We start from the raw sequence: 23907 nt of genomic DNA on the forward strand, positions 1-23907 counted from the left end.
ATAAACCACTTTGGGAGCTTAAGCCTTGGCTGAGATCTCACATCTCATGCCAGATAGGAGAAATTGAATAGGAAAGGCAGCCAGAAGAGTTGTCAGAATTTATACCAGCACTCCTCCTTGAGAAAGCATATCTGACTCTTGTAGCATGGTGAAATACAGCATTCAGCATATTCCAGCTGCATACCTGGACTCTCCAGGAGCAACTCAGTCCAGAAATAATTTTTATGGTCGTGTCAAGGCACATATGACTTTTTCTGCCAGATGCAAGCCTGGCATCAATCATCAACTGTAACAATCATCAACATTTTGGCCACCCAAAAGGAGGTTACTGTAATACTCTTCTGATGAGGAGTCATAAATAATACTGAAGATTGTGAACACTGCTGAGGCTTGAATGGAGCTATGTATTAAAAGCTTATGAATTAACTGCTGAACCAGAGGGTAGGTCCACCCTTAACTGTGTTTCTCTATATTCAGCAATTTTCTCGCTCTTCCTTTGTACTTCTTCCATTTACAAACTTTTCACATGACCCTCCCAAGCCAAGGGACTCTACAGATTCCTGTCTGAGGGAGCAGGACATGCAAATGGATCTTTTTGTTGCTGAGATTAATGGACACAGAATTTTTTAATATTCTGAGATGTTTCATTCATGTCTTATAGACACATTTATTTACCTGCTCTTTATGGACTACAGATACCAAAAGAGATATTTTTGAATGGGGAAGGAAGGGATTTAGCCCAGGCTTTTCCATTAGCAAAGATACCAGATTCTTCATTATAGTGTAGGAAGAAATGCATCTGGCCTCTTACTGGATGTGAAAGCAAAACACACAGTCATCCTGCTCTGACTGACCTTCCTGAAAGATCTGAGGATTCCTGGCCTAAAAGAGGCAGGAGTGATCTGTGTTATAGGGAGGTAAGCTTTGTGAGCAACTGTGTGACAGAAGGGAAATTTAAGAAGTCTATAACTGTAATGTAGGAAAGTGGTGGATATGCAGACTAAGGCTTTCAAGTGCTGTATAGAAAGATGAACTGCAAACTCAGTTTGCTCAGCAAAAACTGAGCTTGCTTTTGCTTTGCCATATGGACCAAGTTACAGCTTCAGCAAATGTCCCCAGTTTCTCTTCTTTAAGTGTTCACAAGTATTCCCCAGGCTAGATGCAGGGGATATCACCAAAACATGGGCTCCATGCATGCCACAGCAGGGATAATGGCAGGAGCCTGGCAGAAATGTGCAGAACAGTAGGCTCAAAGCCACTGGAGATGGGCAGCACTGCCACCACCTCAGTGCTCCCTACATGCTTCCACATGCTGCTCAGTGGGTTACAGGGCCCTTGACCAACAGTGGTTGGTGGCAACTGGAAGAGGCTGCAGCGTCTTATATCAGGAAAAAAAAATTTCACTGAAAGACTGATTGGGCACTGGAATCATCTGTCCAGGGAGATGGAGTCACTGTCCCTGGACCTGTTTAAAAAAATTACTGGACATGGCACTCAGTGCCATGGTTTAATTGATGAGATGTCAGGTCATAGGTTGGACTTGATGATCTCAAAGGTTTTTTTCCAGCCTAGTTTATCCTGTGATTCTGTGATCTGCCTGCTGCATCTCCAGCAGCACGTGAGGCTGGCTTTGCATCTTAGCCTGGAGTCAATTTTCAAATGCAACCCATGACAAACTCATTACCTTGGTCCCGGAATGAAAACCTTTCAGGAGAAGTTGGGTAAAAGAACTAATTCTACTCAAAGTGATTTACAACATAGAAGAAAAATTAAAATTTGACATTTTTGGTGGTGCAACAAGAAGCTACAATCAGAATGGTGATAGGAGGTGTAGCTGAGGTGCCTGTACTTTTTGACCTGCTTGAGATGTGGTGATTGCTTGGATCCCAGCCACCATAAGTCATATGGCAGCAACCTCATCCTCACCAGCATTTTTTTTATTCCATCAGAAAATGATGATTGATTGTTCTCTTCACAGGTGGACTTTGTAATAATGATCTGTCTTTTTCCTCAGAAAGCTGAATTACTAGCCTGAGGTATTTCTGTGAATTCTCTAGGACCACATTGAAAGACCCATATACTTCTCTGAGAGAGTGTGGGATGTCTTAGAGGTTGCAACACAGGGCAGAGGAGGGTCCTTAAGACTGCATATGGGTATGGAAGGAGAAGCATCTGGGTGGTTTTGGACACTCACAAATTAAAACAAAGATTAAAAGGTGGTTTAGCTGATGAAAACTATCCTGTCAGTCATCACAACATCTTTTTTTTCTGTATTTGAGGGACAAATAAGGTCATCAGATCACAGGAAATCAAATTATTTAAAATACAAGAGTAAAAACCAGACAATGGATACAATGGACAAAAGGCTCATCTTTACATGGTGCAAGACAATGCACTGTGGATATTGAGATAACTCTCCGTTTGTTAAAAATGCAGTAGGCCAGGGGGCCTATGTTATTTTTTGGGAAGGTTCAGACCTATTTGTTATGCAACTCAGACCTAGGAAGTGGTATGGTTGGCTCTGGCTTCTCTGACATGGTTTTGGATAAGAATTTGGTATGTGGACTTAAAGAGAGCTCAGATTGCAAACTTCAAGAATTCATCATTTTTAGTGGCTTGCAAAAGTGGTCCAAAACCGAAATCCTGCGGGAGAACTGATGTTTGAAGAAACGCCGCAATTAAAAATTAAAGAGGGAACATGAAGTAGCTATTGGAAAATGTGGTTCATTTTATAATATGATTGAATAATAGAACAAACACTTACGAACCCGCAACTAAGCCTGAAAGTGTGGGACCAGGTTTCAGATAGAAATAATATGCAGCCAACTATTTCAGAAATAAGTGAAGTACTGTAATTGGTGAGGCCCTGAAATGTGTGTGCTGCCAGTTTTTAGATGCACTACACAAACTTGAATTTGTATTTGTTTTGACTCAGTCCCCTGAAATAAATTTGGATCAGATATTTAAAATCCAATTATGCTATCTACCATATTTCAAATGCTAAAATAAACCCCCCGAAAAGGAAATAAGGTCTCCTAACTGCTTTCAAGTGGGTATTAGTGCTGGGAACAACCGAAGAACACTATCATCTTGGTATCCTCTTGGTTAACACAATGGTTTCATTTTGCATTTGAATCCCACTAAAGCCATGGTATATTGGAAAAAAATACACAGGAACTTCTTTCTCCCCAGTAAAAATATACACAATGCTCATTAAAACCCAAACAGGTTGCCAGTGTACCCACATGCTTTATGGTTTGTGTTGTGTTTTCTGAGTGAAAACTTCTCAAGCATTTGAAATTGAAAAAACAAATTCCAATATGTTTTTATTTTTTGCTAGTGGAACTCAAGAAAAAACAAAGAACTGGGACAAATTTTCCACAGTAATCCTGTTGTTCCCTAGCTTGAAGTAGAACAAAGTTAATAATTTACATTACTTCTTTGGAACAAATAATTCTCACATATTTCGATATTATTTGAAATAGAAAAACACAGAAAACAAAAAGCTGGTGTTTCATCTCTTTCCTCCTTTTCTTTTTGCTTTGTTCTCACTGGAGTTCAGTGATGGTCTTCAGGAGCTTTTGACTGTAAGTGTGAAAAGGACAATAAAGGAATGCACTCTAAAACCTGACAGACAGACACCGAAGTGCAACACTCAAAAAAAAAAAAAATCACATCTCTTGCACTCTGATGGCATGGCAGGAAGTCCTGGAAGAACTCTGGGTGCTCAGACATAAGCAATTATTTTTAGCCTTCCTATTGTAGCTGGGAATATTTTGCTGTCATGTGAACATTTATCTTATGTGCAAATCTTATATGAAACAGCATTTTCCTTGTAATTTAAAAAATACTGATGGCTATGTAGTATATGAATTGTAGAGCTTTCTCTCAGACTAAGAGGAACTCTTGATATTGTACTGCATTGGGTTGATTACTTCAGCTTTCACTGATTTCTGTACTGTGAGTGGAAGAAAGAATTTTAAAAAAATTTAATTGCTATTTTCCTTTTACTTGGGCTCAGCAAGAGTTTCATGTCATGGCAGCAGTTTGCCAGTTCTCACAATCACCTCTGCAATACCTTTGTTGAAAGTCTGGAAAAAAACATGGGGTATCTCTGGATTTAAGCAATTTTATCAAATTTGAACTTGTCTGGCCTCAGCTTGATTGCTTTCACCACTCGACTTTGTGGCAGTCTTCCTGTGGATGGAGCCCCAGGCTGAAAGCACCCGGCCTGGTTGAGGTCCTACCACACCCTGTAGGTAAATAATGATCTCACTGCAAGGTCTCCTATGATTTATTTGGCAGGGGTGAAATTCTCCCACCTTTTCTTGACTAACAGCCTGAAATGTTTTCTTTCACATATCCCTTTGCACTCAAAAATTCGTCCCTAGCTCCTGCATCCTATCTGCTCCAGTCTGGCCTATGTCCATGAGCTGTGTCTGGGCTGTAAAATTTCTTTCCTTTACTGGCATTTCTAATAAGGCTCTTCCTCAGCTCCAAGAAATCCACTTACTGTGTCCCAGGCTTGAAGAGACCCATGCCACCACCTTCCCTTTGCGTGCCAATCTTGCTGCTGCAAGCTCTTTCTGCTTTTCTCTTTCTTTTTTGTTCCTATGACCCAAGGGGCTTTTAAGGGGTTGGCAAGGGTGGTCTTAAATGTCAAAAAAGACACCACTGTTAGTATTATTTTAGACTAAACATCATCATACTTATTATTTGCCCAATTCTGTGTACAGTGGGCTGTAGTGTAGGGGGCAAATACTTTTCTTAGTATATTTCTAAAGGTTGAAATAAACAATGAAAACAAGATTGGAAATGTGACCATCTTTCAGAATTTCTACTCTAGAATGATGACTTTTTTTCTTGTGTTGGTTCCATAAGATATCTTGGCTGAGATTTTTTGTAACCTTCTTCCAACATCTTGCAATCAAATTCTTGAACATATGTCATCCAAGATCTGAGCCACTCACTTCTCTGTCCCAGCTACCCCTAATACTGCTTTCATGTCATCTCCATTCTTATACCAGCATTTTTTCTTCTAAATAAATTATTCTGTGAAATCAGTGTTAGTTCCCCTAAAACCAAATGATTCCAGAAATATGTTTATTTGAACATTTTCTACATGCATAAAGACCAACTTTATGAAAATTGAACTATTTTTATAGTTATGGATAGATATGCAACAAAAACATTTCACCAGTGCTGGCAGCCTGTAATCCCAGATAATCCCCTTTATGTTGCCACTTCCTTCCTTTTTGTCATTGTTGGACACCAGTGCAAGGAGTGCATTGTCTCGTCGTTTGACCTTCCACATCTCCTGTGACAGTAATTTTCATCTGTCCCACATCTGAACATGTGGGTTGGCATCCAGCTAATTTTATCCAAAATTTGAAAATTCCTCAAAGAAATTTAATTGCCTTTGGAGCTGACCTAGTAAAGCCTCATGGTCATCCAGAGCGCTCAGATAATTTTCCTGCCATTTATGGAGGGAGGGAGGAAGGGAGGAAGGGAGGAAGGGAGGAAGGGAGGGAGGAAGGGAGGAAGGGAGGAAGGGAGGAAGGGAGGAAGGAAGGGAGGAGGGGAGGAAGGGAGGAGGGGAGGAAGGGAGGAAGGAAGGAAGGGAGGGAGGAAGGGAGGGAGGAAGGGAGGAGGGGAGGAAGGGAGGAAGGGAGGAAGGGAGGAAGGGAGGAAGGGAGGGAGGAAGGGAGGAAGGGAGGAAGGGAGGAAGGGAGGGAGGAAGGGAGGGAGGGAGGGAGGGAGGGAGGGAGGGAGGGAGGGAGGGAGGGAGGGAGGGAGGGAGGGAGGGAGGGAGGAAGGAAGGAAGGAAGGAAGGAAGGAAGGAAGGAAGGAAGGAAGGAAGGAAGGAAGGAAGGAAGGAAGGAAGGAAGGAAGGAAGGAAGGAAGGAAGGAAGGAAGGAAGGAAGGAAGGAAGGAAGGAAGGAAGGAAGGAAGGAAGGAAGGAAGGAAGGAAGGAAGGAAGGAAGGAAGGAAGGAAGGAAGGAAGGAAGGAAGGAAGGAAGGAAGGAAGGAAGGAAGGAAGGAAGGAAGGAAGGAAGGAAGGAAGGAAGGAAGGAAGGAAGGAAGGAAGGAGATCAAACAGCACATTAACATAATGCAGGCAATAATTCTTTAGGATATTGATTCATTTGTGACAATTTTTACTAAGCAACCAGTTAGGTGGCTACACTCAGATGTTTTGAAGTGATATTTAACCTCTCACATGTTAAAACCTTTTATGAATGGTGAAGGAGTTTTCTGCAGTGACTTGACCTGACTTGTCTATCTGAATAGTTGAGTGAACATGCCTGATTTTAAAGGAACGGAGAAGTACCTACGCCATACACATGTATTTCATACTTCCTCATTTTTTAAACTTATTTTACTTCAAATACCCTGAAGTATCAATTCCCATGTTCCCAAACTTATTTTAATATTGATACTATTTTTACCCAAATAAAAGTGAAAGCTCTTTCTGATCATTGAGAGGAATGAAAAATATTGGCACACATATAAAGCCCCAGGAGCTTTCAAGTAGCATTAAATCATACCTTTAATAAACTTGTGATTTCTCCCAACTGACTTCATTATCTGAAGACTGCCTTACCTGAAGCATTATTTAAAAAATCAGAGTTTCTGTATTTCTTGCTTAACTATTTTCTGGAGTTCTTAGGACATGCCAAAAATACAAACTTTCACAACTCTATCACATCATCACCTGGGTGTTTTACTGCATCCATTTCACATAAGGGCACTGACATGGACAAAATAGAAGTGACTTGCCTGGTAGCAGTGATTTTTTTTTCGGCAGGGTCAGTGGGCTGGTATGAGTACAATTAATTCAGTCCACTGTCAGTAAAAGAATTTTAATCACATTCCTTATCTGATGTCATTGCTGACTTTACAGGACTATTTTTACCTTTGCACTTGAATTGCTACCTGAGGTAGCAAGATCAGACTTCCACACTCTAAACCCGTTAGGAGATGGTCCTATAGTGTTCCTGCCTTGCACATGCTTGGCATGGCAGAAGTCATAACTGGGCTCCAGCCAAAGGCTCGTGACTTCCCATTTTGGCTGTGTGTGAGACCTGACCCTTTCCACAGAGGCCATGAATGCTATGGGAGTGAGCATGCTGTCGGGAATGCTGCATGTTGTAAACATGGCCCGTGCTCCAGCAGGGCTCGTGGCCCTCATTCTAGGGATTGAAGCAAAATATTTTTTCATCACTTGTGAATTTTAGAGCAAATACAGAACAAGCCCATGGTCTCTCCAAACCTCAGGCAATTTACTTTGGCTACCAATACACCCACAGAAAGAGTTTTGCGATTTATATATTTATCCTTTCCTTACTTAGTATTGATTCTAAATAAAGCAGAAACCATGCTTGACGGGAAACCTATGAGTAAGGACATATGAATTAAAGAGTTTGTTTTATCTACCCACTTTCCTTCTGCTGTTGCCAAAGAAAGTTTTCTTCTTTGTAGTAAAAGCAATGGTGTTCTGCATATAATCAGTATGATATAGATCAAGTAGAAGCTTCTTTTTCAGATACTGAGTACTGAGAAACTATCAAATTATTATTCTACTCCGTTATTCATATTTCATTAATCTTATCAAATCTACCCAACAAGGAATATGTACTGACAAGCATTCAAAAAATTCACCTTTCTTATTTGCCTATCAGTGTAATCCATCATTTTATACATCTAATTTATTTATTTTAAGCTTAGTTTGACAGATCTTATGTCTGCAGCAGAAATGAAAAGGAGATACTTCTGTGACAGCAAGTGTCATGGAGAAAGTTAATCTGAATAGACAACACTGTTATCTTTCTAAAGTACCAATGATTTTATTTTACATTCATATGCTCCTATCAGTGGTAAAATGCAGCCATTTTTCCTCAATGGATAAGTTTAAAATAATATTTTTGTTATGTCTGTGGAGAACTATAATAACCTTGAACCAGCACTCCAGATGCAGGTTGCACTATATAATTAGGTACCCTAGATAAACATTACTGTAGAAGTTAGAACTGAATGAACTTTTAAGGAATGGAAAGAAAGGGAATTATGATCCAGTGGTAAGAATACACTTTGGGCAATGGCCATGTAACAGTGTTTTCCTGATGATAGTTTTACTCATTTGTTTTAGTAAATAAGCAAATGGGCATGGAAAAAAATTAGGTTTTCTTTTAGGTTTTTTTAATGTATGCTCACTCCTTGTAATTGAATTTCAATGGGATACACATTACTCCATGATGGGATGAAAAAGCAGTTCAGCCTCTAAGCGCTTGCATGCACACACTTCTCAGCTTCCTTAAAAATTGCAGTATAGTTTAATTGATATAATTCCAACATTTGCCTCTACTGCACTTCACAGAAATGGCCATCAGGCACATGTTGGACCCAGTGATATGGTTAATGGCAAGAAAAATAACATCCCACAGAGAAAAAAAAATCGCCAGAGGAAGATACTTGTGGGATGCAGAACCAATGGTACTTTTAAAACATGCCAGGTTCTCTGTGCTCTGTGCAGTAGTAAGAAATATGGGTGCTGCTTCTCTGCCGCTCTGGCTTTGGGGTCCAGGTGATGAACTCATCGAGGCAGCAGAGGTGAATATCATGTGATGTGGCTCCATGCAAGTAAAATGACACATTTTTGTCGATGCTAAAAACAGTGCTGAAGTCAATCCCACAAATTTCCAGATGTTTTGGAGAAGGCCTAAAAGTTAAGCAATGCTCTATGAAAAACCTGTACTACCCAGATTAATGGTCCTTCCATGTCTTGCCCAAATGAAGAGGCAATTTTTACTCCCTGTGTTAGTCTATAAAGTTGAAACTCAATTTAAGAACTGACTGATTATTTTCTCCTATGCCAAAATAAAGCTGCCTTAATGGTAAATCTAAATTGGCTTGTCATGGTGATAATAAAGGCTTCACTTGTAGTAATGGAGAGCGTCTACTTCTCACCAGTGCTCACATTCTGCATGCCATTTTCCTTACTCATGCCTTCATTTTAGTTCTGGGAAAGTGGCCCGTACCTAAATTGAACATGAAGGAAATGGGTGCCTGCAACCAAAATAAGACTGTAAAAGGAAAGAAACTTGAAAGTTTAAAAAAAAAAAAAGAAAGGGAGAGAGAGGGAAGGACAGTGCTTAGAGAGTGTCAGAAATATTCTTACTAAACTTGAGCAACATATATGAGAGGATTTATGAAACATATATGAAATTACCAGCTTTACTTCTGTGAACTGTCTTGGGAGAGCTGCTCTATGGCATAAATCTAGGAGTGACAGATCAGTTTTGGTGGGTGTTTAAGGATGGTTATTTCAATCAGTTAACTTTAGTGTTGCAACGTGTTGCAACACTAACGTAGTGTTAAACGTACTAGTTTAACCAAGACATGGAATGGCCTATAAACAACTTCAGATCCCTAAAATAATTAAATAAAAGCTGTGTGTTTATGGTTGAATGTCATTTCAGTATCACTTCCCAGAAAAGCATTGAAGTTAGGGGCACAGCACACAGCTGGGAGTGATCACCTGCATTTCACAAAAACTTGAATAACTTACCCAGCCAGCATCAGATAGACACATGAAAAAGCACGTACTTCAGCTATAGAAATGACTGCAGACATCACCAGAGCGAAGTTGTTGCCTTCACTTTCATGTACAACAAGTAGCCAGCATGACTAACATCTCCCAGGTACTGCACAGTGCTGGCTTTCTTGTTTTCTTTTTTTTTACCTTTTTTTTTTCCTCTTAGTCAGAATACTTGCAAGTGGACCCCTGAACTTTGATGTATGTAGTCCTTGCTTGATGTTATAGAAAGGCTTTCTGAAATCATCTCTGTTTTTTCTCTTGGAGCTACAGTTGTCATCCATCAGGGCCCAAATTTGCTTTCAATCATATCACACTATTGCCAGAAGAAACAGCAAAAAAATTCATAGGTTTCCAGTGGCTTGTTACAGTGACAAGAGCCTTTAATGTTCATTCCACCCTTAACCCTGTGTCTCACTGCATCATGGTTCCTTTTAAAGGAGGTGATAAAAAGAAAAGTATAGAAATTGCCTTTAGATCAAAAAATAACCTGAGAATCTTTCTTTCTCCTCTGGGAAATCCCTTATTTTCAAGACAGGCTCATCTGTCAAAATAAACTATAGTGACATTTAAATACTCTTCCTTAGTAATTATGTTTTGCTTTGTAGTTTTGTAATTAGTTGTTATTTCTAATACACAGCAGCTGCAAAACTCTACAGGCTCATAACTCACTCCTGACTTCTTGAAACAAGACGTTTCTTCACATGGAGGGGAATCAGAAGTGCTTCTGTCTTTCTAAATCACAAATCTGGTGAAGGGAAAAACAGCAGTTTGTCAGCAACTGGAATAGTACAGCCTGAAGGCAAGCTGCAGAAAAGTTGATCTGGAAAATACAATTTACATTAGTGTTCAAAAAAGACCCCTCATAATTTTTTAATAGACACTCCAAATATTCACAGTACAAATGTCGTAGTATAAGTAACCTTAGGGCAAGAAACCCGTGGCAAAAGCTTGGAATGGTTAACAGTGGAACAAGCCTGTTCCGTTCCTTGGCTTAGAAAAGAAATGAATCATGGTATAAAGCCATGTATTGTTTCTGGGACTGGGGGTATCTCAGGCATGGATGACCTGCAGGAGGAGGCAGGCAGCCAGCTAATTAAAGTCTGCAGATGACTAAGTTGTTTTCAGTAATAAAAACTACGGAGGTTGGTGAGATGCTAAATGATTTGTACACATTGGAAATTTCCCACATGATTAACTTGTGTAAATACATTGCTGTCAATGTACTTCAAACAGAAAAACCTTCTTCTGTATATTTAGGACCCAGAAAATACCAAAAAATGTTATGGAAAAGCTCAAGGACATGGTGACATTGTCCTTGATTATCTGAAGAGGAGATCTGTGTCTTTACAGCTGCAGATCAAAAACCAGGACAAGTGCTAGAAAGACCAGGATCACACCTGGGTCTCTTGCACAAGAGTACATTCCCAGCCACAGAGCTGGAAGGAAATGCCTGATGTGGCAGAGGGATACCGTGTGCTGCTGTCATGCACAGTACCACCCAGGCTTACCCACGGCATCCCCGCAGTGGTACCAAAAGTGTAAACGTTGTGGCAAACAGAGAAACCCAGAGAGCCACAGTGTTTGATTGCAACTCCACTGCGCAAGTTGTGACACTGCAGAAAGGCCAAGCACACTGGATGTCCATTTGGCTGCCTGCCTACTCACTCAGGTAGAGACCCCTCAGCTCAGACTTCAATGCCACATTTAGCTGGTGTCAACAGGAAACAGCCTGTGATGGTGAGGTGCCGTTGCAGAAGGAAGCTATATATAGGTGAATACTCAGAAATGGTGTGTACTTTCAGAGGGCGAGTTCAAGGAACCAGGATAAAAGTTTCCACCAAGCTAGGAGGAAATGGGGAAACCTTCAAACTGCTCTGAGTCAGGCCTTCAGGGAAACCTCGGGGAAGCAGCCTGTCTGGATGCTCACCTCACTTTCATCGCTCCTTTGATGTTGTCAGAAGAAGGTTTTTCTCCACAAGGGGTGGCCTCGGAGCAGACAGCTCTGCCTCGGTCTGGCAGGGCTGCTGAGGCAGGAAGGCCCAAGGCAGCCACAGGCTCTGCTGTCCATGGCATCCTGCAATGCATCCTTCTCCCTGTGCCCCTCCTTTACCCACAGCATTTTGACTACCAACAGTTTTGGTACGACCACCCATCTCCTTTTCACCACTTGCTGATCTATTTCACAGGAGTTTCCATTCCACAGATTCCCAGTTTGTATTGTGTCACTCATCTCTGGAGTTTCATTCAACTGGCAGTGCTGGGCACTTATTAAAAAAATCTTTGCTAACTCCTTCCCTGCCATTCACATGAAAAAAACAAGAATGTGAAATATAAACCTCTGTTTAGGCTTCATAAGTATAATGTTGAAGCAGAAATAAAGCATTGAGAACATCTAAAATCACTGAAGAAGCTAAAGAAAACAGACAGGACTTGTTTTCCTTCATAGGTACCAATGCATTTTCATTTACTTCTTTCTATTAACTGGGTTTCCTTGACTGTGTCTACAGACATCTCAATTGTAATTATGTAGCAGTTAACCTGTTCCTCATGCCTAACACAACCCATAATTAGTTGTCTTGTGTCCACAGTTTATGACTCAACTCCATGTGGTTTTTCTATATCAAAGGCTTGGTTACCAGATTTTTTTTTTTTTTTCCCTACCACAGTACTTGTGCCTGCAGTGGAGGAGGGCAGCAAAACCTGAGCACATCTGTTTTGTTTGAGGACAAAACCACCAGAAAACCAGACGGTTTTAAGAAGATCTTACTTGGGTGCTTTCCAAATAGTACACAGTCTTGTAGGAGAAACTGTTTTCTTGAGGAATGACCCTTATATTTATATAGTCAAGTCGTCACTTGGACATAGATGTAAAACCTTCTCAAAACAAATACTATCTTTGTCCCTTATCTGGGGACAGAGGGAGAAATAAACATCCTAGGATGGAGATGAGCCATTCTTCACCAACAGGCAAGAATTTTATATCATTAATTCATCAACTTCTACATTAATTATGTTTCATTATCTCTTGGAGTTCCTCATGTGGACAGATAAGATCATTTCACATGAGAAAACAGACTAATTTGATAAATAGATAGCTTTGCTGAATGAGAATGAACATTTTAATAAATGTTTACGCAAGTTTTCCATTTGATTAATTTTGCAGTGACACATGGGGAGAAGAAATGTACAAAAAATAAACAGGTCCTTTAGACTGATGTAAGAAAACAGCCAACCACTATTGGAGAATGTTTAGCTATGAACAATTAAAGGAACTGACCTAAATGTTAGCTCCATGGCCTGTGTATGAAGGCAAGCCTGACCACCCTGGATGCTGCACGCTCAGCTCAGTGCTGTGTCACAGAAGTGGTTGCAGCAGAAGAGCAGTGTCATAGGCACTGAGTTATGTCCTCTCCACCAGACTGGAACAGAAACTGCTGGGAAAGCTTCACTTTGTTTATCTTTGCAGGAGGGATGTATTTGCCCTCTTTAAATCACAGCAGGAGACTTTATCTCAAAGCTGTGATGTAGCCATTGCTGAGTAGTCCTCATTAATGAGGCTTGTGGTTAAAGGAACCTGTTAAAAAGTTCCAATATCAGATAAGAAAGAAAAGTGCCCTGGGAAGGACTTGGTTTTTTCCCAAATGAATTGGCCGTTTATTGAGCTTTGTTTGTTGAAGGCTCCCATTTGACCATCAAGGCTGTGTATTTTTGTTCAAGGACACGATAAGCAAAGTCTGATGTATGCCTTCAATGCTTTTACAGAATGGGCAGTCTGTCTCTCCCTGATTTTCTGTGTTTTGAGTACAGTTCTACTGGCAACAGAGCAATGAATACAAAGTCTCTTGTATAATTTTCCTGGCAGCAAGGAATAAATTATGTACTAATGCTTTGGCTCTTGAAGGATTATTAATTAACATGTATGAATAACTGAATTGTAGTTCAGTAGAAGGGGAAAATACCGTGGCAGATGATTCAGTTAATGCGGTCCAAATTATCTTACCCCAAAATATTTATAAAAAGTGGAACCCTGATTAATTTTGTGTGTGTTTAACCAGATCAGAGCCATGATCAGAGAGATCTAGGACTTCCAGCTTCTAGTAGGACCCACTCAGAGCAGTGGTCCAGAGAGGAGGAGTTGTTGAAGTGCAGAATCTACTGCACATTTCAGATTCCTGTGCAGTGAGGGAGGGAGTGAGATAGCAAGCTGACCAGTCTTGTGTCAGTGTTTATAGCAACCAGGACAGGCCCTTCAAGTTGGACTTATGGCCAGGTTCTGACAGAAACCTAGAGGGGAACAGCTGAGAGCTGCACTTAACAGAAGGAGCAGCAGTAAAATCAGCCTCATTTCCTTTGCAGAAGCTACTGTTATTTTTCAGTTGGTTTTAATATATTTTTAATAATACCATACAGTTGCTTTTATAATTAAAACCTGAAGTGAAGGACTGATGCCCAGCTTTTCCCTTCTCAACAGAAAGAGATGTTTACTGTCATACTCTCTGGATAGCAATGCAAGGCATTCATGTATGCATAAAGGCCAGAGAACCTTTTCACAGCTAAATAGGAAGAAAGGGAACTTAATGCAGAAATTTAACAACTATGGCATTTAAAGAAGTATGTAGTGCTGCCTGTTTCTGGGTTAGCAAAACTTAAAGTAGGACTTTCCATTAAAGTAGCAGGAATTCAGTGTCATTATCATATGGTTTTAGATTAGCCTCTAATATCTGCTGCATTGATTCCTATTGGCTAAAAAAAATGTTTCTATCAAGGGGGAAAACCTATGGCAAATCAGAAATGACTTTTAGAATTTCTTTCCAAGGAACATTTTTTAAGGTTTTCTGTTTGTTAGATCATCAGATATTTTACAAACAAAACTAAACCAAACAAAAACCAGGACCCATAATTTTTCAAATGGAAAAGGCTAAAAAATCAAACCAGCCAAGAATGGTAAGAAAACATTTCAGATCTAAGGGCAACCAGATGGCCGAAATTACTGGTGGTTCATAGATTTTTACTTAAAATAGGGGAACGTGAACAGGACTAATAAGCTACAAATTAAAAACACACATTAATATGAGAGGTTGTGGGTTCTAGAACTTAGGCTCTAGGAGGTATTTTCTCAGTAAATTTGCTGTGAGCTTGGGATACTATTTGTTCTAAGTCTTTTGCAGACATCATTTGACTACAGGTTTGGGTTTTATTCCTTTGCAGTCCTGAAAATTAAAGGACAAGATTGCACTTGAGTTTGTAATTATGCATTGCATATCTAACCTAAGTAATTTTGTCCCTTTTCTAGGGGTCAATTTTCTTAAGGGGAAATGGAAATACTTGCTTTCTTCATAGTAGTGTGGTGCATCTTTATGTATAGAAACACCTTTAGGTCTCCATATGGGAGGCACCCCAGAACAAAAGTGTACATGAAAAGCATTCATAAGTTGAATTCAGGTCACCTAACTTAGGCAACTAACTAGTGGCTAAAGTTTGGAATCTAATATATATTAGGGAACAACATTCCCTGTACAAAAAATGGAGAGAAGCAAGTTATTGAAGACTCCTTGGATGGAGGTCTTCCTTGCACATCTGCATTAGAAAGAAGAATTTTGTTCTGAAAGTCTTCTGAGGCATTTTCTTTACTTCACGGACAACTTCGGCATGTAAGAATTACTTTTTAGGTTCTAAAATTATGACACAATTTCCTTCTTGTGCAGGATGGTTCCTATCTAGTGTTTTCACACTTACAATGAGAACTGCTAAGTTTTTGAATGTTTGTCCATGAGTTGGGTTAAACACAGCAGTGAAATGACAAGCACAACCACCTGGGGTATTTTTTTTTTAAACACTGAAGTGAAAACTTTTTATTCGAATATTCAAAGAGAAGCTTGAAAAATAGAGCAGGCTGTTTTATTTGATCATTGAACTCATCATTTCATAGATGGCTGCTGCAATAAGCAACCTCTCCCTGTAATTGTGGTACTGCACAGTTGCTGCTGTCTCAAGTTGGTTGGCTCATCTGAGATGGGAGTCAAAGTATGCTGCCTGTTTTAGTATTTAATCCCAACAGTTTAGAACAACCACAGTTTTATAAGCATATAATTCATTTCAGTTTCCTATGACAGTCTTAAAGGTTTTCATGGTCATCCCAGTTTTCAAAGATTAACTTTACAGGGCACCAGAAGCTTACATGAACACCACTTTGTACATTCCCTCTCCATATTTTCCACCTCCCAGATTAGGTACATTCTGCTGTCTTGCATGTTGTACAGGTCAATACCATCCAACTTCTCACTTAGCCCTCTGTTTAGGGGTCTATGTTGGCCAGTCTGGCTTTCAGCAGTGACGCAGCTTTATTATAATAATGCATTTTAATTTACAGGCATCCACGCCTGAAGCATCTTAACAAAAACAACTAAAATCTAAATGGCAATAAACAAAGGCAAAAGAGCACTTGGAAGCCAAGAACTTAAAATCCCTGCAAAACAAAACAGGAAAGGAAATGAGAATGTCAGAAGCCTTGCCTAAAAAAGTGTTCTGGCATAAGCAAGAGACAGTGTGTTCCTGGGCCGAGGGAGGAGACCATCTCTTTTGACCTTCTAACAGAAAATTACCAACATCAGCTTGAATTACTGAGAAAGGGCACGGAGGTACAAGAGGTGGGTTTCTCTTACCTCAGAACAGGGAACTTCATCGGAAAAGACATAATAATCTTGAAGCTATGTTGTCCAATTTTGCTTCCCTGAAAAGATTCACTGCAAATCTGTCTTTCCCTCTAGGTTTTGTTTCATTTGTTTGAAAATATAGCAATAGATCTTTCAAAAGGCTGTGATGGCCCTGCCAATTTGAGTTTAAGTTAGCTAATTTTGAGAATACTAAGATTACTAGAATACTAGAATTAACTAATTTTGAGCTATACTGTGTATGCACACATATATATCTATGCTACACATATATAGCTATCTACGCTGTATGTACAGTAACTACATCAGAACCCAAAGGATTAGTAGGTTTAAGAAAAACACAGAAAGTGTATTAGCTTAGCTTTTTTTTAATCTCTTCAACAGCATTTTTTAAAATCAATTCTATTATTTCTGTGCCTCAAATGTCTGATCTGTGAAGTGAGAATACTTATCTGGTATGATGGAAAATACCATCAACATGGTAAATCTCTTCTTCACTTAATTCTGTCTGTAGCAAATCCTAGCCTTCGCTTGGAGCTCTGCCTTGTGGCACACTAAGCTCCTCTGCTCTGCCAGGGTCCCCTCCAGCACCTTTCCTGAGTCAATTGAAATTTTAACAAAGCCCTTGACTGGAGGTTTTCTCCCTGCTTTGGAGAAGCTAATGCCAATTTTAAAAAAATCCACTGAAAAAACTTTAAAAAATGAGGCGTTTGGGTTTTCAGCCTGTAATTACAGCATCAGTTCCCTTTTATGCTTCTAAATTACAGAGAAGCAAACGATCCTGTTTTCTGATGTTTTATTTTTTTTAAATTACTCAGTGGCTTTGTGGGGAAAGAGTAACTGAATATTTTTGGTGGTGTTATATAGGCAACGCCTTCCCCATTAGCTCTTAGGAAGTGATTCTTCCTCACTCCCTAAGGTTCACTTCAGGAGGAATGGAAATTAATCCATTTAAAGAGAAGTGGTAATAAAAAATGTCCCCTTTCCATGGTTTAGCCAGCTTGAAACAAACTCTTAAAAATGTGCACATCATTTTTAACAGAGGCTTTGCATTAACGAGGATTAAGCAGGCTCTGTTCTTGTTTCAAAACATAATTTTCTGGGTAGCCTTGCAGCATGGTTGGCATGGGCCTTGGCGCAAAGAATGAAATGGCGCCTTCATGCCAGACAGCCAGAAATGTCACCCCACCTACCCGTACTGGTTCAGCCCAGCTTGGCACCCACGTGGCCTTGCTCCAGCTGCATCACTCATGCAGATGCTGACAGCTTTGCTGGATCCAGCTGTAGCCTGAAGAAACATGTTGAGATGTTTTTAGAGGTTATAGTGACTATTGATCCATCTTCAGCAATGGTAAGTTATTGGTTTCTGTGGAGGTCTTCCCTTTTGCTGTTATTTTTCACCATCTCTCCAATTTTAGCGTGTCTGTATTTCAGGTTTCCCCCTTTACACCAAGCACCTGGCTTTCAGCTGATTGCTATGACAGCCTGTCTCACAGTTTACACCAGCAGCTGTCCCCCAAAGTCATTGTATGATAACAGGAGGGCTGGGTGGCAGAAGCTGGGTTGCCAAGGAGAGAGTGAAAAAAATTTGCAGCACCTTCATGTTTAATATTTAATCACTGCATCCAGATAATGTCCAAGCTGAGGAGTTGCACACTGCTGGTAGAGCACACAGCACGTTCATCCATCCCACCAGTTCACCAGACTGTAGAATAAAATGGAATAGAAAAGAGTAAATAGAATAGAATAGAATAGAATAGAATAGAATAGAATAGATTTCAATACTATAGTACAGAGAGAAGGGATCTGCAAGAATCATTTAGTCCAACTGCCTGAACAATTCAGCACTGACCAAGTTAAATCCTATTATTAATGACATTGTCAAAATGCTTCTTAAATACTCAGAGGCTTGGGGCATTGACCATCTCTCTAAGAAGCCTAATTCAGTGTTTAAACACCTCTCGGTAAAGAAGTACTTTCTAATGTCCAGTCTAAACATCCCCTGGTGCAGCTTTGAACTCTTTCCACATGATCTATCACTGGATACTAGGGAGAAAAGATGATCACCTCCCTCTTCCTTTCCTGAGGAAGGCACTCCTCTCCCAGTTTATTCTTGTGCTTGGCATTACTTCATCCTAAGTGCAGAGTCCGAATTTTATCCTGTTAATGATAGCTCAAATCTCCAATGTATCTAGATCCCTCTTCAAGGCATCTTGTCTCTGAAGTGACTCAATAACACCTCCCACTTTGCTATCACCAGCAACATTTCTAGTGGTGCACACAGCTGGGCTGACAGTGCATAGAGCTGGGCATTAAATCCACTCAAACATGCTTGTGCTGTCTGTCCATCTCACGGAACCATTGTTCCTGCCATGCCTTTCCTAACTTTCAAAGCCAGTTTGTACAGGTCTTTGCAACCAGCAGGACGTGTGTGACATTGCTGAAATGCAGTCGTGGGCCCATAGCCATGAAATTGTGCCTATTCATGATTTTTTTTCCAGCATGGGAAATGAGCAGCATAGACGTGTCAATTAGTGAGTTGTCTCAATTTACTGCTTGGTTCAAAGAAAACATTAAGCATTTCAGAGATTCTAATTTCTAAAGCATTTCTCCAATAACTCATGGATTTTTATTTATTTATGGATCAGTAACTGGTTTGATTCATTTCTGGTGTTTTTTGCCCAGGCTGTTCTGTTGTACCTGGACGATGATCCAGCCAGACCATTGACTTTAATAAAGTCTAGAATTATCTTTGGACCCCAGACTTGCCAGATGGCAAAAAAATGAACACTTTCCACCACTTTTAGATTTTAATTTTCCTGGGCTATGGCAGACATTTTAATATACAAAAATTACTAAATCTCTGATTTACAGTCAGGCCTTCTTATTCTTTTAATATTACTTTTTATTTTAAATTTACTTTTCTTTAGTTTATTGTACTCAGTTTACACATACTCTTTAAGTCTTGCTTCCTTCCAGAATTACCATAATATTGTTTTGTGTCAGCCTCATGGAAATAAGGCTGGATGAAAACTAATCCAGTGGCTGTTGCACACAAGTTAGGAAAATCTCATAGGCAGCGAAATTCCTTTTTTTTTTTTGATTATTAAAATTGTATTATAAACTATATTGCACTGTGGTGAATCATATATTATTTGTAATGCGCTTTTAGTTGCTTTTATATGACTAGATATGTGGCTGGGTTTCATGTATTTTGTCATTGCAGACTGGAGCAATAAAATGAGAAAGAAGTAATCATTCTCTATGGCATTTTTAACAAAATCTGATTTTTCCTTTGAGAACCTCCAGGAAAAAATCACTATTCTCTGTCCATCTTGCTACAGAAAAAAACAAGTCCACAACACCTTCAGGTCATTATATGGTCCATTGTTGCAACACTGGGATTAAATTTTGACCCAAATAGCAATTGTCCAGTCCCTTGTAAAACACAGGAAACAAAAGAGCTTTCACAGCTGTAGGTAGGGGCAACAATTTAATTTTGGCCTGCAAATTTGCAGAGGTGAGCTTTTCCACAAAGAGTCCAGTGCTTCCTTAGCCACTGCTCAGCAGAAAGGGATGATTTTGGCTGCCCAGCCCAAATGTCCATTCAGGCTGTGCCTGTGCTCACCCAGATCGCATGTTCACACTCCAGGCACCCCCCTGAGATGGCCCTGCTGGGACAGAGAGCTGCTGTGCTGGGCGAGGGCTGCCATGAGCAGGGCAGCCCTGGTCTGGGGCAGCCCCACCCAGCAGGCTGCTCCCTGCACGCCTGGGGCTATTGTGGATCAATCGAGAAATGAACGTTCAAAAGGCTGTTTGCTTCGGTGGTGCTTGGCCACTCATCCTCGTGCAGCTTCCAGGAGAGTCTGCAAGGCTGAGCAGGGTCTGCAGAGGTGGTGCAGAGGGCATCCTTCTCTCTGGTGAAGGGAAAGGGACAGCAGGAGAGAGGAGGCAGCTGAGAGATAAATATCATGGAAAGATAGAACTGGGAGGGAAACTTGTGTTAGTTCACCTCATTCACCACTATTACCAGAAACTGAGATTAGTTTATTCAGATTGTGGAGCCTAAGGATTTGGTTGTCAACTAACGTGTGAGAGGGAGAAGTGAAAGCTGTGGGGATGGTGAGATGTGGGGAGCTTGAGGACTGACACTGCAGGGACACCCCTGGGTCACAGGGAGGACGACACAAGGGTGTGTGGGTGGGAGGCGTGAATGGAAATGTGTAGGGGAAGGCAAAAGGCCTTCTGTAATCTAGCCAAGGCACCAGAAATACAGAGTACCCTCAGGCTGCTTGGGAAATCCATAGGGCTTGGACACCAGTAAATGGTTGTTCCCTGTGTTTCATGTTCCTAGAATGGGGACAGTCAGGGCCAGCTGGTACGTGCCCAGCTGAGGCTGGGACATGGCTTAGAGGCCACCACTGCCGGAGACCATGTCTGTATGGGGCCAGGACGTGCTCCAGACACCTGCCCAAGGGGAAAAAGGGGGTAGTACTTCAGGACATACAATGAAAGAGGACATTTAGCCATGTTTGGGGGGATGCAACTTTGAGTAATATCATTCAGTCTTGCAAAATGATTCTTAGTAATAGGTGAGTTTGATGTGTCAATAAGAAAACCTTTTTTTTAATCTCCATTATATTTCTGATAAAACATTTAAATTTATCAAGTCTGAATTAGAGTTTCATTGCTCATGGGAGCCATAGAGTGGGAGAAATTGTGTTCTGGTGCCAGAATCAACTCTTAATTCCAGTTTGATCCAGGTGTTCCCAGAGAGATGCACTTTCTGTATCATTTCAAAGAGAAGGTTTGGGCATTATATGAGATTGAGAGATAGATATATGCTTTCTTCCTGGCGGAAAGGAGATTTATTTTGCAGAATGGCCCAAACCATGACTTTGCCATCAGACCTTCATGCAGGAGTGACTGGCATAGTCTGTATAGACTGTACTCACCACTTCTGACTATCAAGAGGACAAAGAAATATGCTGATACCTTGATTTTTTTCCAGGTGCACAGGAGTCACAGAGCTGTCAGCAATCTCAGAAAATGGTTTTATTGGTTTCCTTCTTGCTGTAGCAATTCTTTTCTTTCAAAGAGCCAAAGTAGATGAGATAACCAGAAGTGGCAAAGGGAGAACAAGACAAATGAGTGAAAGTAAGAAATTCCAAAAGGCTCCAAGTCATTTATTTAAATCTTCTTGGAAAATAAATTTTGATGCCTACCTTCGGCCTAATGATTGGCTGCAGGATGCACTTGCTTCTCCAAGCATTTAGGTATAGGTATTTTAATGAGATGATGGGGTGGAAAATATGATACAGTCAATACATTGTGTAACCCTTCATGTTAAAGGAAAATTTTATTATGATGAGTAGATTGATTATCATTTGTTTGTGAGGGTGATTTAATAGACTTCTGGTTTGCTATTGGAATAAATGACTCTTCAACAATCTTGGGTCTATTTTCAGGCCTGTGGTGCTTTGACAACAGTAGCCAGTACCTTACTGGGAGCTGAGTTCAACAGTAAAACCATAAAAGACAGCATCATGGCCTCTAGATGGTTTGGTTGTTGGAAGAGCTTACTGGATTTTATCTTGGAGGGAGATGGGAAACATGCAGACACAAATAGCTCAGACTGAGATGGGCACAATAAATAAGGCCATGTTACATTTCTTGAGGGTATCTCAGTAAAAACTAAATTAACATCACTATTAATTGGGAGCCATGCTTTTAAGTTCAGTTAAGTTTAAGCCTATTTTTTGTGAAACAGTTTAAGGAATTCCTAAGTAAAAAGACTCTGTTAGTAACATCAAGGCTGACATAAAAGCTTTGTAATCACAAATGCATCTTTTGGCTCTCAGCATATGCTTTTTCTGAAGTCTTGCCTTCTTAGGCAGGAATAATTTCAACAGTAATCTGTTTTGTTGCTCATTTGGATTCTACGTTTGGATAAAAGAGATGAGATCCCAAAGTGGTAGTGTATGGTGAGCACCATCAAGGAATATTGGGGAAGGTTATTCAGGTACATAAGACATGTTAATATCATCAGGTTGCATAGCTGAGACATTATTTTTCATGCTAGTTCATGCCCATGGAGGTCAGTTAATCCAGAATTATATGGTGTATTGACATTTTTTCATGTTCTTTACTGAAATTGATTACCATAATTCAACACCTTGGAGCACTAAGAAATATACATAAAATGTGTCAGACTTGAGTGAGGTATGTATTCTGTATTCAGTCCATGGACTTGAAGATTGTTCTTCCGCAATTCTTCACACCACGTTATTGCCTTTCTTTGGGTAACACTCTCTCAGTCTCTCCTATTTTGTTTTATACCAGCAGTGGTATATTTCCAGGAGCCAAGGACTTGACTTCAGATCTCTCACACCCTATGTGCCTTTACAAACAGTTATGGAAACTGAGCAGCCTGTTTTCACTGGAAATTCCAGGTAGACACTTCAAAATTCTTCTCAATAAAGCTGGCATGCATGCATTCACTGAAATGAGTTGCTTTTGACAAATACACACTTTCTAACAAAATGGAAAATTCCATGCTGGTCCTGTACTTGCGGAGATGCTGATATAAGTGCACTTTGCCTGAGTGGACAGTGCAGTAGTGCCTAGTGCCCCAAGAAAATGAGAAGAAAAAAAACCCAACCCAACCTCAAAAATCAAGAGAAAAGTTAAATGTGAACCCATCATTCATAACATTCCATGAACATTGTGGTCAGCCAGCAAGACAAGGTGACAAGTCACACTTCTGTCTAAGTTTCATGCTCACTTCTGATAGGCAAAACAACATACAGTGTTGGTCTGTTCCCACCTTTATTTGTCTGGAGTCCCTTTGCAACTGTTAATCAGATCCTTAGATCCTTCTGCATCAGACAGGCCAACAGATCCTCCTCACCTCTCTTTTTGTTTTCAAAACTTTCTGGATTGTCCCCGATTTTCTTTCTTTTGCTTCCCTGTCGCACTCACCAAAGGCTACCTGCCACTCACATTGGAGGACATGCATGCACTGACACCCAGAAACAAACTTTATGTCAAAAGAACATACTGAGAAAGAATTTCAGTGGACATTCATAGCCCTTCCTGTATTCAGCTCCTCCATACTTGGCTTTCTCCTGTCAATTTTCGCCCTCTCTTTCCTGACTGCTCTAATCTGCAGATTAACTTCATGGGCTATGCAAAGCACTACACCAAAGAGCAAATAATCACAGGACTGTTTAAGTTGGAAACAAATAAGAATGGACAGTCAGGTAAAAGACACCTTATTGGCTTTCCTGCAAGAACAAGGAGATACTTAGTCATTTTTAAAGCACTGCAGTGTAAATCTTGCTAAAGGGAAATGATCTTATATTATGCAGAAGCACTAATGCACAACCACAGGATTTAAGTAAAGCCAAGGTCAATAGGAATAAGGAGGGGAATTCAACATTTGTATAAGACTGTAAAATTATGTCTGATGGGAATCTGTTATTTTTTTGAAGAAATGTTAAACCAGCATGTTTTTAAAAACCATCTGGGAGTGTTATTGAACACAACTCATAAAGAGTGTTGATGAGAAATGAAGGACAGGCCAGTACACAGAGGGGAAGAGGGAAGTGATATAACTCTTCTAATATCTAAACCTGT

The 23907-nt window shown here is 40.2% G+C and overlaps 2 long non-coding RNA genes across 2 annotated transcripts in view; one reads left to right on the top strand and one right to left on the bottom strand.

The window, feature by feature from the left end:
* LOC135284100 (uncharacterized) overlaps positions 1 to 23907 on the top strand; it is a 42413-nt gene that overhangs the window by 12625 nt on the left and 5881 nt on the right. Inside the window, exon 5 of the long non-coding RNA XR_010349610.1 lies at positions 12265 to 22721. This is a non-coding gene — a long non-coding RNA (uncharacterized LOC135284100). The remainder of the gene's footprint in view (positions 1 to 12264; positions 22722 to 23907) is intronic.
* On the bottom strand, positions 9710 to 12914 carry LOC135284133 (uncharacterized). The gene is made up of 3 exons (XR_010349623.1): positions 12876 to 12914; positions 10268 to 10343; positions 9710 to 9911 (listed from the first exon to the last, which is right to left on the bottom strand). It is a non-coding gene; the product is annotated as an uncharacterized LOC135284133 (long non-coding RNA).

This window comes from Passer domesticus, chromosome 1 (assembly GCF_036417665.1).
Source record: "Passer domesticus isolate bPasDom1 chromosome 1, bPasDom1.hap1, whole genome shotgun sequence".
Classification (NCBI taxonomy): Eukaryota; Metazoa; Chordata; class Aves; order Passeriformes; family Passeridae; genus Passer; species Passer domesticus.